Source organism: Otolemur garnettii, unplaced genomic scaffold, assembly GCF_000181295.1.
Source record: "Otolemur garnettii isolate 467f Iridium unplaced genomic scaffold, OtoGar3 scaffold00005, whole genome shotgun sequence".
Taxonomy (NCBI): Eukaryota; Metazoa; Chordata; class Mammalia; order Primates; family Galagidae; genus Otolemur; species Otolemur garnettii.
In genome coordinates, this window is record NW_003852400.1 from 45,089,040 (window position 1) to 45,106,198 (window position 17,159).

The window sequence follows — 17,159 nt, forward strand, 5'->3', positions numbered from 1 at the left end:
TTTTTTTTTTTTTTTTTTTGGAGGGGGACAGAGTCTCACTATGTCACCCTCAGTAGAGTGCTATGAAATCACAACTCACAGCAACCTCAAACTCTTGGGCTTAAGCAATTCTCTTGCCTCAGTCTTCCAAGTAGCTAGGACTACAGGTGCCCACCACAATATCTGGCTCTTTTTTGTTGCATTGTCATTGTTGTTTAGCTGGCCTGGCTGGGTTTGAAACTGCTAGCCTTGTTGCATGTGGCTCCATAACCACTGTGCTATGGGCACCAAGCCTCTACTGTGTTTCTTGAACATGAAATAATGAACCATAATGCAGTCAGTTTCAAAATTTTCATAGTGATCTACCTATGTATCATTCAAATCTTCTGCCCCCAAATCCACTGTTCTCTCTCTATTAGAATGTGTCCTCATTGATAGTCACAGTTTTAACACACATGGCAGCGAGGGAGGAGCAGTGGTTTCTTACCTGTGTTCATTTCCCTGAGGTATGAACTTTATTGAATTACCATTTGTCTTCATTGCCATAACAGAACACTTGAAGCTTGGTAATTTATAAAAAGAGAGGGTTTATTTGGCTCACGAATCCAATAGTTAGAAAGTTCTGGATTGGTCATCTGCCTCTGGCGGGACTCTCAGGGTGCTTCCACTCACAGACAAGCTAGAGTGTTGGCATGTGCAGACATCACAGGCTGAGAGAGGAAGCCAGTGAGTGTGAAGTGATGCCAGGGACCTTTCAGCAATCAGCTCTCTTGGAAACTAACAGTAAAAACTCACTTCTTCCTCTCTTGAGGAAGGGCATTAATCTGTTTATAGAGGATGTCCCCACTGACCTGAACACCTGCCATTAGGCCCCACTTTCAACACTGGGGATCAAATTTCAACATAAGGTTTGGAGGGAACAAACATCCAGATAGTAGTGCTATCATAGAACTTTAACATAATGTAAAAATTGATTAAACTATAAAAATTTTGCTGTATTTTTGTTTCTGTGCAGATAAAATATCTCCCTAAATCTCACTTGTCTTCAACCATACTTATTCTCTGAATGTGGGTTAGGGGCAAAGTGGTAGGGAAAAGACCCAAGTGGTGTTTGGGGAGCCTACATTTACATTTATGAAAGGAAATAGATGTTAATTTCCCTGCCTTTCTTTTCCCAAGGGCACAAACTATGGGGCTTACCCACAAAAAATTATGTGGGATTAACCACAAAGAGAGATGTGGGTTGGGTCAGATAAAAGGAGATAATTAGCTTGGGAAAATTAACTCATATGTCTATTTTAGAGATCTTCTAGTTCCTAATCAGAATGGCAAGACATTCCCCTATTTTTATATATTTATTTATTTATTTATTGCAGTTTTTGGCTGGGACTGGGTTTGAACCCACCACCTCCGGCATATGGGGCCAGCGCCCTACTCCTTTGAGCCACAGACATGGCCCAACATTCTCCTCTTTTGATTGTCATAAGTTTTAAGCACAGATTGGAACTCATAAATAATGTTGTGAGACCTGAAGTGTAAATGGTTGTGCTGACACAGAAGGGTGAAACATGGCATGTGGGAAGACAATAACGGGGTGATTAAAAATGTGGACTCCAGAGCCAGCAGACTGCGTTGGCAACTCAACTCCAACATGTGCTGTGTGCACCTGATCGAGCTGAAGTGCCTCTCTAAAGTTTAGTTTTCTCATCTGAGGATTAATTACTGTGTCTCACAGCGCTGTTGTGAAAATAAACACAATGTTGCTTATAAAATGCTTAGCACAATTTGCAGGAAATAAGTATTTACTAAATGCCAGTTATTGTGATTGTAAGGTTATGGTGACAAGGACTCTAAAATGCTTATTTAAATGTTCCAATGTAAATAAAATAAATCCATCTTTATTCACCTTTCCTGTGGCCATCCTCAGGCATCTGTGCTGTTAAAATTCATTTCTGACTGTTTTCATTTCCACCTATGTCTTTCTTTCACGTCTATCTTCCATATAGTGACCAACGTGACTTTTTAAAATCCCTCCATGACATTTCATTGTTCTTAGAATAAAATACAAAGGCTGGTCTCTGAGACACTTCACTTTATCATGGAAAACCAAATTGATCCTTGCCTTAGCAGCGGTTCTCAACCTGTGAGTCGTGACCCCTTTGTAACAATGAAAGGAAGGTTGAGAACCACTGCCTTAGGATCTTCACACAAGCTAGTTCCTCAGCCTAGAATATCCTAATCTCAGAACTGGGTCCTTCTGATTACAAACCTCTCAGGAAACAGAATCCCCTCTCATCCCTTCATTTATGTTTTGACAACTTCTTATTTTACTTCCATCATAGATTATGGCCTTAATTACTTAGGTGTGAGATTGTTATCTATCATATTCTTCATGACAGTAGGGATTATGTTTCTTAGATTTCCCACTGCTACAAAATCTTTCTTATCAGTCTACAAATGTGTTATTTTTTTCATTCTTTAAAGAAAAGCCCCTTTCGGGTTCCACTTGCAACTTCAGTTACCACTCTTTTTCTCTTCATAACACATATACAAAATATATGTGGAATGAATTCATTCTGCCTAACTAATGAATTCCAGGAAATCTAATGAGATTGTCAATTGCAATAACTCATTTAGGATGAGTTGCATCCTAAAGGCTGTAGTCAATATCTACACCTATTTTTTCCTGATGTCCCTTTCCTTCTCCACTTAATGCACTCCCACATTTTAACCCAACAGCAAGAGGAGAAAATATATATTCCTTATGACACGCTGTAATTGCCAACTTTTACTTTTTCAGAGATGAGCTATGAATGGACTACTCTTCAAAATGACTCCACACCAAAGACCTATTTTAAGATTCTCCAAGAGTATACTAATGACAAGTGAATCCCCTTAGATATTAAGTACCCTCAACACCACCCAGTCAGACAGGAGCCTCCATTTGAAAGTATCTAACAGAGAATTAAATATCACAAAATAAATATAGTATCTCTTTCATGGGTTAGCCATTTAGAATGCATATTCAGGTAAACTTGATTTACTACCTCAAGCCTCATGCCTGAAAGCTTTTAAAAGAGGCTCACATATTTTAAAAAAATTTAAATGTTCAGGTTGAAGACATCTAAGTGTTGTTCTCCTGAATACAGGGCCAAGTTACACAATTAAAAATATATGATTTTATGACCACAGAACATCCTGGGCTGAAAAGATGCTTCTCATACTTAATCCACTTGTCTGCTTTCTTGCTACATAAAGAATCTGATTTTGAGGTCCCATATAAATTATTCTTTGTTGCCTTAAGTTGAGGCTGTTTTCTCATTTATAACCTTTATAGAATTATAGATTATCCTGCAATGTGCATTTTGAACAAAGACAAAAACTTTCTAAAATCAAGCAGAGTTTTGGAGAACACTACAAATAATATATATTTTGCAAATAGCTGTCCAATTCTATAAATTTAGAAAATATGTTTTAATGCTTTCCGTTTTATAATCAATAGAAACCTAAAATTTCTATGGATATTAAGAGTATGTTGGCCACATCAAATCTTTTCTCCAATAAATTCTTTATCGATTCACTTATTTAAAAATATTTAGGCCTTGCAACCTTTCCACTCCTACCGTTGAATTTTAGCTTAAGCTGGTTTGGAAGTAAGTGGGAAATTAATTTTATACTAATTATGTATATATTCATCAGCAACCTTTAATAGCAAGATGTAAAATATTTATATTTCCACATTATGGAATAGAAAAAAGAAAGATATTACAGATTCAAATAACACTTCCAAGTAAAATACATGGAATTAGTTTCTGTATGATGCTGCTATTGGTTTTGTATTATTGGAAGCTTTCCATTCATTAACAGTGAGCTTCTATCAGAATTTTCAGCTGCGAATACCAGCAAAGATAGGCCTGCATTACATTATTCACTAATGCAGCAATAAATTCACATGTTAGAATAAGCACATGCAAGCATAAAGTATTTACATTGTACTTTCATTTCTTTAAGTTTTCAACAACTTAGTTTATATAGCAAAGCTAGTGCAAGGTATTTGTAACTACTAAAATATTGATTTACAAATGTAAGTCAATCTCTATAAATCATTGATATATAATAATTTTTCTGCCTTTAAAATTCCACTCATCAATGTGCACAAATCCCTTCACACAGTGTGAAAGTAACTAGATTTAAGTTTGTCCTTTACACCAAAAAAGCACACACCCCTTCCTCAAGAAAGACTATGAACTCCAGTTTTTTCTGAATCATATTTTCTCCTCATTCTTTTAAAAAACGGCTTTTTCTATAATACCAACTCTGCCTAAGTAATCACATGTACTTGTGTAAAGTGATAAGCTCTTTAAGCTATTTTGCATGTTTATTTAAAAACATCATCCTGAAATAAGAGAGTGAAGATCATCAGGTCACAATAGAAAGCTACTAACCAGAGTAATAACTAAGAAGGGCCCATCTAGGTTCTGAAATTGGAATCCGCATGTATGAACTACAGTCAGTAAAGCAGAGGAAGGGGAATATGCCCGTCATTATTCTTAGTGACATTTTATTAGAAAGGTGACCTGTTTAAGCTACTACTCAATGATGCTGAGGGACAGACGTACCTGAAGGAACAAATTGCAGGAGAGTTTGAATTATCCCTTGCTCCCATGTAATAGATGATGAAGAGTGTTTTAGAGAGACTAGGAATTTATCATTGCATCTATAATGAAATGATATTTTTAGAAAATCTCAGTTTACTTAAAATGAAATGAAAATGACAACTGGTTGATAGATGTTTGATAAAGCCAGCACTGTGCTCTACGAGAAGAGGTTAAAAAGGTACCACGCATCAGACAGCTTCTTCCTGTAGAAATCTTGCAGTCTCTTTGGAGACACAGTATGCAGATCCGCACCAGGGTAACAAGTGATAACTCCTTTGGAACCTGCTACTGTCAGAAGTATAAGAGCCACAAATATAAAAATGAATCTTTAACAAGCAAGAATATGTGTTCCACTTAATGTGGTCCCTGGGCAACTTTTAAAAAGTCAGTATGACCAGAAATGTTCTCTTATCCCAAGCCCTAAATCATCTAAATTTCTCTTTTCCTTCTTAGAATCAATCACTAAGTGTTTTTCTTCATTGCCAAAGTCATAGAAGCCTAATTACCAAGTTTTCTTTATCTTAATTCCTAGAAAATTTTCCTATGTTTATATCCATCCTTGATAGTCCAACTTTTACCACCACTGCCCTGGGTTACGTCAGTCTCTCTCTCTCTCTCTCTCTCTCTCTCTCTCTCCCTCCCTCTCTATCTCATCAGCAACTACCAAAATGTTTGTCCATTCATTCAAGAAAAATGTATTGAGGGCCTTATCAGTTTGCAGGTGACTGGGATAGTAGGGAACAAGATAGACATTGTTCCTCCAATCCTGGGGCCCAGAGTTTTCTCTCCTTACTTCCCCAGGACTGCAGAATACTGCAGCCAGAGACATCAGTTCAATTGTATATCAAATCAGCATATATACCCCATAAATGTACAGTTATGATTTAATTAAAAAATTAAAAGTAAAATGCAAATATGATTATGTCTTACACCATTTTAATACTAGTTAAAGCCATTTAGCATGTCCATTACCCACTGTTAATTTGAAATTCCATAAGATAGCCACAAGCCACCTGGGCTTTCTAGTCTCATCTATTTATTTCTTATTTGACACCCTAAAAATTTCAAACTCTTTGTGCTCCTCCTGCTAGCACTAGAGAAATCTCTGCCCCTTTCTTAGTCTCTTCCTAGTAAAGAATGCTTACTATTCCTCCCTCTAGACAGCTAAGCCACACTTCCTCCAAGAAATCTTGCTTAAATTACTGAAGGACCCTGCAGTGTGTTCCTAAGAATACTGCATGTGCTGTTCCTCTCTTATAATTTATCATAGTATTTTGAAATTACCTGCTTGTTTTTCTATTTTGGAAGATCACAAAATCCTCAAGGGCAAGAAGTCTGTGATACCCATATGCATACCCTCCCCTCCAGCACTTAGCAGGGACTAGTAGGGATTCACTGAATCTACTTGAACCACATTGGGTGCTTTCCCTCAAAACTGATTATGTAATTTTTGTAACATGATTCAGTTGATTATCAGGTGTACATGGTATCTCTTATCTATACTCAATACAGCACAAGAAAACAAGAGAACAAGGCAAGGGATACAATGTTTTTACTTCTGAATGTTTGGTGCAACCAATACAAATGCAACCAGCTGATCTTAGCCTTCAAGCTGGAAGACCAACATATGTATGCGTTCTATGTGAAGTGTAAGACCCTCTGGAACCGTTGCTGGCCTTGGTATAATTTTGAGAGACCCCAGGCAGTCATAATGGAGAGCACAGTCCTAGAGGATCCATGCAGATTTATGGAGTAAATTATGCACTTTTCAGAGTGCGTAAATTAATAAAAGCACTTTATCCCAAGCTTGATCCTTCTAAAACCAGATGCTGTCTCCAATTACATCAAACCACTCTGTGATCCCCGGTTATGTTATCCTCACTCACTCCTTTGTATCCCAATTCCGAGCCCCACTGTCACCCTGTTTCTCAGCCTTCTACCTGGTAAACTAGTCATCTTCAAAGCCATAGCCCAACTATCACTTCCCCTGTCAAACCTTCAACTCAGGACATACACTTGTACAGTTTTTAGAATTCTTGCACCTTGTGGTGTATCTTTCTACTATTGTACAATTTCATTACAACTCCATAATGAATTTCACTGCGTGTTTTTCACATAAGTAGGAAACTCCTCATGCATGTTTTCAGCCCTTAACCCTAACACAAAGCTTATTCCCATAAATGTTCAATACAGTTATGAATAAATGTTATATCTTAATTTGTGTCTAAAATATCACTACTTTATCAAAATATAGAATATTTGCCTCAAAGGAGAGAAAATAATCAAAATAAAACAAATACGTACTCAATGTAACAAAATGTCCTTAATATGTATGGCTGTTTATATTTGAATCCACACATCAGTATTAATACGCACATTTTAATTTTTCAAAGATATTCTTATTAATTTTGTGATTGTTTCTATTTTCATTTGACATGAAGTTAGAGGTGAATGTATTTTAAAAAGTACTATCAGAAATGCAGTTAGTTAATTGTTTTACAAATAAATTCTATTATATTTTTCTTCAACCATATAAAAGAAAAGTTACATATTATATATAATGCTATTTATACACAATTGAGAATTAGAAATTGGCTATTAGTGAAAAAGAGTAGAACTGTGAATTAAATATAACTGCAATATTCCCTAAGCTCAACACCATGTTAAGTGTTTTTTATTCTTGTATAAATCCTTGAATATGATTAGATATAACTGGAAGAAAATTTTATTTTATGTAGCAATTTACTCCTCCAAAGGTCCAAAGGTAGAATAAGAATAACAGATTACAAAATGTGAAAAGTTTGATAATTATTTAGAAAACATTCGATCAACAGTGAAACAAATGTATCTAGCATAAACTAAAATGCACGGAGGTTTTTGTGAATTAAATAATTCTAAATGCTATAATTCAAAATATTATAAATTAAAAATTGATACATTCACAAGCATAATGAAGCTTCCTTTTATATGTAAGTATTTAAATGTGCATCTTATTTAAAAGGTTAATATTGGTAGATAAAAATATTTATGGGAATTGCTAAAAGATTACTTATTCCTCAAGGGAAGTCACACTCAACAGCAACAACAACAACAACAAAATATGGAATCTGTCAAAGAGATTAATCAATTTTTAAAAAACAATCACTAGATTCTAAAACAGTGATCTGGGTTATTCCAGTGTCTGTTAGATTTGCAGTGCCAGATTCACACTCTATACATGCACGCAACTCCTGTGGAAGCCAGAAAGACAGAGGTTGATCTATGCTGCCTGACATTCACCTCAGACACCATTTAATAAACGCAAAGCCGTCCTGCTCTAACTAGGTCACAATTTGTCTGGCTCCTCAAAGTCCACAAAACTAGCCTTTTCTGGTCACAATAAAACTAGTTTTTAAATGAAATTGAGCGTTGTTGGCCGCAAAGACAGCACCAAATAAAAAGTATTGTTTGTGAAGAATTGCATTTTTAATTAGAATTCTAATATATAAAATGATATGGTCACAGCTATCAAAATACCATATTGTCTCTCTCTCCACCCATCTGCAAGTCAAATCGCATCTTAGACTAACAGAATTTAGGGAGATCTCGGGATGAATGTGACTCAAGAAAGAACTCCTCCTAAACGAAACCTATATCATTGTTTACCTGTTTTCCAAAGTCTGTCTTGAAAGAGCTTATGGAATTCCATTTACTAACTCTTCTATGTTGGCAAGGAGTACAAGTGGGAAATTTAGATAATGGCTTAAATAATTAACACTGAAGAAACACTGAACGTGAAAGAAAACTTGTCATATTTGGACTTATTTAATAATACAACTGAATTTCTCATATCTAAATACTCACCCCCATTCAAATCAAGAGTGTGATAAAATATAAGTGAACCCTAAATAGTAATGCTCGGCACTGAATTTGTAGGTGTGAAAGCCATAGTAATCTACCATGAACCCTGTGCCCCTCCTCTCAGGCGCTCCTAGTTTATTTTTCTTCATAGTTCTCATCCTCTTGACACATTATTTTCTATTTTCTTTCACTGCAATGCACATACTATCGGGTAGGAGTTTCCCCCAATTTATTCGCTGTTCTAGTTCAAATACGTAGTATAATGTCTGTCTATCATAAAATAAGCACACAAAAATAGGTACTGTGCCGGCTGATTAATTCATTAAGGCGTCATAAGCGGTCACATAAGACTGAGACCATATGACAGGTGTATACTAAAAATCTGGAGACTCATTTTACATTTTGTTGTCTAACCTCAGTCTAGTTATAATACTTAGAAAAATTGGAAAAGAATAATGGTTCCTTGTAAACTGACTGAACAAGGAGAACAACATTATATGAATAGTCTTCTAAAAAATATATCTTGTCATTTTATGTTTTCAATAAATGTTCAATAAACAAATGCCAGTTTAGGTCGCTTGTACAGCCTGCTCTGAACATACAAGTTAGAGGAGTGATAGAGCCAGAAAATGATGGAGTCTGGCCTGTGGGACACCCTGTGGGGCTCCAGTGGTGACATAAATTACCTTCTACTTTTGTTAAGTTGTTCGGATTCCCAACAACATGGTGTTTGGTCCTATTTGACTAGTCAATGCTAGCTTAAAATTGCTTACTGCATTTTATTTCATTTTTCCAGGAATGGAATATATCTGTAGAAGTGAAATCAGAACAAAAATACACAGTTTAGCCAAAATAAAGACTTAGCTTTTATTCTTCCCTTAAGCATAAGAGATTCAGTAGGTGCATAGAATCTTAGTAAATGTGGCACCAACCAGTCAAAATGGACAGGAATGGATTAGCCAAGAGAAAACAGCACAAACAGGTGGGTTTAGTGGCCTTTGGACAGGAATGCCAGAGAAAGCTTCTGCCCACTCACAACACAATGTTAATAGCTCGCCCCACTTCAGCACTGAAGCTCCGAGGTGAGGCCCGCTGATCTCTGTTTGTAATATCCACAGTCAAAGGGAAAAATAAGTATTTCTTCTTAATCATGGGATAAATATGAACTGTCTAAAAATTTCGGGAATGTTCTGCATGTCTGAAAGTCAGAGAAAAAAGAAGATAGCTATGGACAAGGATTCAGGCCTGTGTTTTGTTTTTTTTTTATATATTTAGTTTTTTTTTACTTCTAAACCAACATATATAATTAAACAGGAATGCAGTTTTTGAGATCAATCAATTCATCATTTGGCTCTTATAAGAAAAGCTGAGTTTGTGCTATGAACTATTTAAATATAATTTTAGTGAATATTTAAAACCTACTGTGTATGAAGACAGACATCGGGCTAGAATAGTCTCTATGTTTTTATTATTATTAATTTATTTTTGAGTAAGCCAAATCATAAAAGAATCTTTTCCAGGGAGCTGATGCTTCAGCTCTAAAATGGAATTTGTTCATTAGCTCTACATTATTCAAGACTATGAAAAGGAGACATTTTAACAATCCCCAACTCAATTAGGCATCCACTGCTCTCCTGGCAGAAACCTGGCGTGTATCTTCCTCTCAGGAAGTTCAGATAGCATTATTTACAATTTACTCCTCAGGGAATGCCCTAAAAAAAAAAGAAGTCTGATTGCCATCATAACTTATGTACTAACCTCATAATTCTCTGCCAGACAGCTTAGTTGTACTCCCTCCATTTAATTAGATGGTGATATACTACTGCTTAAATGGCAGCCACTCACTACTCAGCTCTCACTAAACAAGGGAAAGAGTATACTTTGGTAATATTATGTTACCTAAAGCATCAACTTGTATGAAGATGACTTTTATCCATAGGTAAATACTGAAAAGGCAAAGTCAATCGTATAAGTTTTTTGAAAACGGATTTAAACTAAAATGGTCCCAACTTTTCAATATCCAGATACGCTGAATTGCAATTATTACTTTGTTTCATATGCCCCTGACCATTATTTTACTTGAAGGCTGGGGGGTTTTCTTTGGAATCTGTGTATAACAAGCCTAATTGATCTGAGTTGCCCTTGGAGCCATATAAAATTTCCTTTTTTAGTCACTACGTAACATTTAAGTCCAGAGGTTTTTTAATATCCACATACATGAAAAATAATTAGAAGAAAGAAACTGCCAGTTGTGCTTGAGAAATGATATTGTAGAAAACTGACTAGCAGTGCATTTCCATCATTAGATTTCGTGGCAGTAGCACCTATAGGGTTAAATTTTAGAAACTAGTTAAATTCTTTTTATTTGTGCAGATTTGGCTTATTATTCCTTTTCTTTCCTTTTAGTCTTACTTTAATTCATTAGATGCAGTAATATCTCCCTTGTCTGTGACAATTTCCATTAATATCTCAAAGGCAGCTATTAAGTCTCATTACAAGAAAAGATTATAGAAGGATACTGCACACAATAACGGAGAAGTTAAAGACAATAGTCACATTTTCATTTGTTCCTTTGTTCTTAAGATGCAAATCACACGACAAATGATGCTTTTTCTAGCCAGCTTTTCTCCGTTTTCACTTTCAAAGCTTGGGGGAAAGGCAAAATCTCCACGGCTAAATACATTCTAGTATCTGGATTATTCCCTTCTCAAAATGCAACAAAGAGACATACCTGCTGTCAGAAATTTGCCACACTTCATACTCGCAAAATCTCATTGTCAGGAAATTCAGAAAAAAGCTACTAGAGTTTCATTCATTTACATAAGTTATTCATAAGAATTAACTGTGGGCTATAATGAAGCTAATTAGTGGTTGTTTCAGAGGCACATTATAAGGTATTCATTGTTACCAACAATAGTCCATCATTCCATCAAAATACTTAAAACATCGATTCTTAGACAATTATCTAAACATATCCATGGAAAATTATGTCTGAGTGAAACTCAGTCAACCCCCCAAGAAATCAACCGTTCACAGGTTTTTATGGATTTATTTAAAATAAACGTATCGGTGGCCTTTGTAAGAGATGAGACATCTAGGTTCCTGTGTTAATATTTTTTCTACTTATAAGGTATTAAAATATTGCTCATAATTATAAAACATCAGCACCAAGTGAATTAATTTTCACTCACAGAGCTAGAAAGTCATAGAATAAGGAGTATATTCAAGTCCGAGATTTCACCTCTGAAGTCTCAAGACAAAGCGGGTTTCTCCTTCTCTCTCTTCCTCTCCAACTTCATTCTCAATTGTAGTTAGTAAGGATAAAGATGTAATAAGTCACTTTGTATATTTCTCACCACTCCATAAATAAATTTGGAACTCTATTACTAAAATTTCTAAATCATGAAAAGAAAACTTTAAAATGTCATGTCTTGTAGTCTCTGTGATAAGAAATTCTGCAGCCGCTGCTCCTTTACTTGTGAAATTAAGTGTTTTTGAGTTTCTGTGTTGAAAATTCACAAAAAGAAGTAAGATCGCCCATAGTCACTTCACCTTCCTTTGTCTTAGAAGAGCGGCTCTCTTCTACTCCCCCCTTGGGTCTCCATCTCCTCATTCACTTCCCTGGTTCATTCTCTTGAATTTGCAATAGGGCTCCCAACTTCCTTATTCCTCTTTGCTCTCATCTTTCAAAGTATAATTTCCCATGGGTGGCGCCTGTGGCTCAAAGGAATAGGGCACTGGCCCCAAATACCAGAGGTGGCAGGTTCAAACCTGACCCCAGCCAAAAACTGCAAAAAAAAAGCATTATTTCCCTGAAGAATAAATGGCACTTGCTGCTTTCTCTTTCTAACTACACATTATCTCATCTACCATCTGCTTCCTGGTCTGGTTTCCATCATCCGTCCACAGGTGTTCACTTGCTGATGGGGATCAGACTGGCATTCAGATGACCAAATTCAAGAGCATTGGGCCCCTATGTTCCCTTTTTACCTGCCATAGCACATGAGAGAGGTGACAACTGGCTGTCTCTTTTCTTGTGTGACACCAGGGTACTCTTCTCACTCCAATCTTCAGCATTACCAATTGTTTTTCTTGCCCTGTGCTGAAATTTATTTGTAGTTTGGTTTACAGAGGTTTCAATCATTACACTTCTGTCCTTAGTAATTGAGTCCACACTTTCTACTGACTTTCAATATCTCTAGACAGAGTTCCCAACTGCCTGCTGAATCTATCTCAGTATGTCAAAGTGTTACTTATAGAACCCATTTTTGCATAAGATGTTAATAGATATTCCATGATTATAAATATATGTAATGTGTAACTAGAAATTAATATGTAAATGTATGTATATTTACATAATGATTGATGTATCTATACTTTAATATAGATACATGTCAGTCTATCAATATATCTATATTATAAAAAATGGGTAAAATAATACTTTTAGTGACCCTGATTTTGTAAGAGCTCTTCTCATCACCATTGTAAAGAACTAATAGTGAGAAATAGTACACAGAATTCTACTTAACCATGAGGGAGAGGGATGGGATTGCCCTCTCTCTCTCTTTCTCTTTTAATTTATCTTTATCTAACTATATACATATTTGCATGTATACTTTATATACCATGGAGAAAATGCTAGTGTGTTCAAATGCTTGAAGAGTTTTACTTGATCATGGACCAAAAGACAACATCTCTCTCTCTCTTCCTTCCTTTCACTGTCTATATGTTGAAGTATTTCCCATTGCTAAGTCTTTACAATAGGACAAGCAGAGTCCATACAAAACCAAATCAGCAGAACTGCTGTTTTACACATATCTTCCACATTTTATTTCATCACAGAATGACTAAAGATTCTGATGACAAGGTTCGTCATTAACATACGTAGGTGTAAATCTAATTTCAAACCATCTTGACAATTTCATTTTTTTTTCACTGACTTCTGAGCATTCCAACTAGATCCTCACAAAATTCATAATATGACTGAGTAGGAGCGTCACTCTGCCATCCTCTGGATTTTGGTTTGTGCTTGCATCGTTTCTTGGTCTTCAATCTGCAGTTGTATTGCAACCATCTTTTTTAAGCTCCTTCCTTGCATATGATGGAAGGGTAATTTTAAAAGCTTCTAATATGATTTACACATGCCCTTAATTATTGCATTAACTTAGCAAATGGTAACCCATTCAAACTTTCCTGGATGGCAGAAGTCCTGCTCCTCCGAAGTAATAAACAGCATAGCGGGCCACGACACACAAAGATACAGAGAGGGCAGCATCGACCAGCACATTAAATACTGCAATGTAAAAAGGTAAAAGTCAAATATAAATAGAAGTTTTAGTATGTTCTTTTCCATCCTAACCATCACCTCTTCCTCTCCACCTAGATAACCATCAATATATATTGCAGTATATGTTAATTGATTTCTCTAATTCTTACTTTTCTCAGATCTATTCTATTAGAATAAAAGCTCCTTGGAGACAGAGATAACATCATTTTAATTCTTGTTTTTCATGACTGTGCCTATATTTGGCACATTAAAGCTTCTAGATAAGTTATTTATCACCATGTTCAAAACATTTATTGATATATAATATTTGTACATTTTATGTAGTACATACAGTAATTTGTTATGTGCATAGAATTTGTAATAATCAAGTCACAGTATTTAAGGATCTCTCACTTTAAGTATTTATCATTTCTCTGAGTTAGAAACACGTCAAGTCTTCTCTTCCAGCTATTTTAAAATGTACAGTGCATTTTTTTTAGCTGTCCATAGTCACTCTACTTCAGTGCTAGCAACTGAACACAGAAACTACTTCTATATAACTGTATGTTTTTACTGATTAATCAGCCTCTCTTCTCTTTCTGCCCCCACCTCAACACCCTCCTCCATCCTTCCTCACTGTAATTCTACTCTCTACCTGCACAAAATCAACTTTTTTCACTTCCCCTTATGAATGAAAACATTAGGTAATTGTCTTTCTGTTTTTGGCTTATTTCCCTTACCGTAACGACCTCTAATTTCACTCACGTTGTAGCAAATGACAGGACTTTATGTCTTTCGTGGCTAAGTAGTATTCTATTTTGTATATACACCATGTTTTCTTTATCCATTCATCTTCCGAAGGACACTTACATTGATTCACATTATTGCTACTGTGAATAGTGATGTAATATATACGGGGGTTCAGTTATCCTTTCATTACAGTGATGACCCTTCCTTTGGATAAACACCCAATGATAGAATTGCTGGATTGCATAGTAGTTCTAATTTTAGTTGTGTTTTTTTTGTTTGTTTGTTTTGTTTTTTTTGAGAAATCTCTATACTGGTTTCCATAATGGCTATACTAATTTACATTGTCACCAAAAATGTATAGGGATTCTCTTTTCTCTGCATTTATACCAGCGTCTGTAATTTTTTAACTTTTTAATAATAGCCATTCTGGTGGGTGCAAGATGATATCTCACCGTGAGAACGTCTTTCATATATCATTTGGCCATTCGCATATGTTCCTTTAAAAATTGTTTATTCATGTCCTTTGCCCAGATTTTAGTAAGATTCATTTTTATTGTTGTTGCTGTTGTTGAGTTGCTGGTGGTGTTGGTAGATTTCCTTCTGTTTTCTTAATATTAGCCCCTGTCAGATGAATAGTTTGCAAATACTGTCTCCCATTCCCCTCTTCAGTATGTAGATTGCTTCCTTTGCAGAAACTGTTCATTTTAATATGGCCCTATTTGTATGTTTGATTTTTGTTGCCTGTGCTTTTGAAATCTTAGTATAAAATACTTTTCTAAACCAATGTCCTATAGTGTTCAGCTGTGTTTTCTTGTAGTAGTTTTATAGTTTGGAGTCTTCCGTCTGGGGTCTAAGCTCATTTTGAGTTTATTTTGTAAGTGGTTACAGATAGGGAAATACTTTCATTCTTCTGAATATGAATGTCCAGTTTCCCCAGAATCATTTATTGAAAAATGTGTCCTTTCCTGGTGTATTTTCTTTTTTTTTTTTTTGAATTTTGGCCAGGGCTGGGTTTGAACCTGTCACCTCCGCCATATGGGGCTGGCGCCCTACTCCTTTGAGCCACAGGTGCCTCCCACCTGGTGTATTTTCTTGATGCCTTTGTCAAAAATCAGTTGCCTATAAATAAATGGATTTATTACTGAGTTCTCTGTCATGTTCCATTGACCTATGTGTTTATTTTTATACCAATAACATGCTGTTTTGACTATTACAGCTTTGTGTTATATTTTGAAGTCAGCTAGTGTTATGTCTCCAGCTTTGTTCTTTTTGCTCAGGATTATTTTGGCTATTCAAGCTCTTGGTTAGTTCCATACAAATTTTAGGATTTTTTTCTATTTACATGAATGATGACATTGATATTTTGATAGAGTTTTCATTAAATCTGTACATTGCTTGGGGTAGCATAGTTATTTTAATAATATTATTAACTATTTTTAATTATTTAACATTAATCCATTAACATGTGATATCTTTCCATTTGTATAATGTCTCCTCTTCAATTTCTTTCATCATTGCTGTTTTAAAGTTTTCCTTACAGAGGTCTTTTACTTCCTTGGTTTAATTCATTACTAGGTATTTTACTTTCTGTAGCCATTCTAAATGAGATTGCCTTCTTGATTTTTTTTCATTATTGGTATATAGAAATGCTACTAATTTTTGTTCTTTAATTTTGTATACTACAAATTTACCAAAAGAGTTTATCAGGTCTAAGAGTATGTTAGTGTAGTCTTTATGTTCTAGGTACAAAATTGTATTATCTGCAAAGAGAGACAATTACAGTTCCTTTTTTTCTAATTTGGATGCCCTTTATTTCTTTGTCTTGTTTAATTGCTCTGGCTAGAACTTTTAGTACTATGTTGAACCAAAGTTGTGAAAGTGGAAAATCTTATCTTGTTCTTGTCTTGAAAGGATTTCAACTTTTTCAGTTCAGTATGATGCAACCTGTATGCTTGTTATCTGTATATAGCTTTTATTATGCAAAGTGTATTCCTTCAATGCCTAATTTGTTGAAAACTTTTATCATGAATTGATAGTGGATTTTCTCAAATGCTTTTTCTGTAACTTTTGAAATTATTCTATGGTTTTTGTCCTTTTGTTGATGGGACAAGTCACATTTATTGATTCATGAGTGTGAAATCATTCTCACATCCCTGTGATAACTCTCACCTGATCATGCTGTATTATCTTCTAAATGTGCTGTTGGATTTAATCTGCTAGTATTTTATTGAGGATTTTTGGATCATTAGGGATATTGACCTATAGTTTTCTTTGTTTCTTTACTTTATAGTTTGTTTTTGGTGTCAGGGACTGGACTCCAAGAATTTCCTTCTCTATACTTATTTGGAATAATGGAAGGAAAATTGGTACTAGTTTTTCTTATACGATTGTTAGAATTTGGCAGTGAAGCCATGCAGTCCTGGGCTTTTCTTTGTTGAAAGACTTTTTATTACTGATTCAATCTCATTACTTGTAATTGGCCTATTCAGGTTTTCTATTTCTTCCTGACTCAATCTTGGTAGATTTTAAGTGACCAGGAATTTATCCATTTTCTCTAGATTTTCCAGTTCACAGTAGTCTGATAATCTTTTGTATTTCTCTGGTGTCAATTGTAATGTCTCCTTTATCACTTATAATTTTGTTTATTTACATCTTTTCTTTTTATT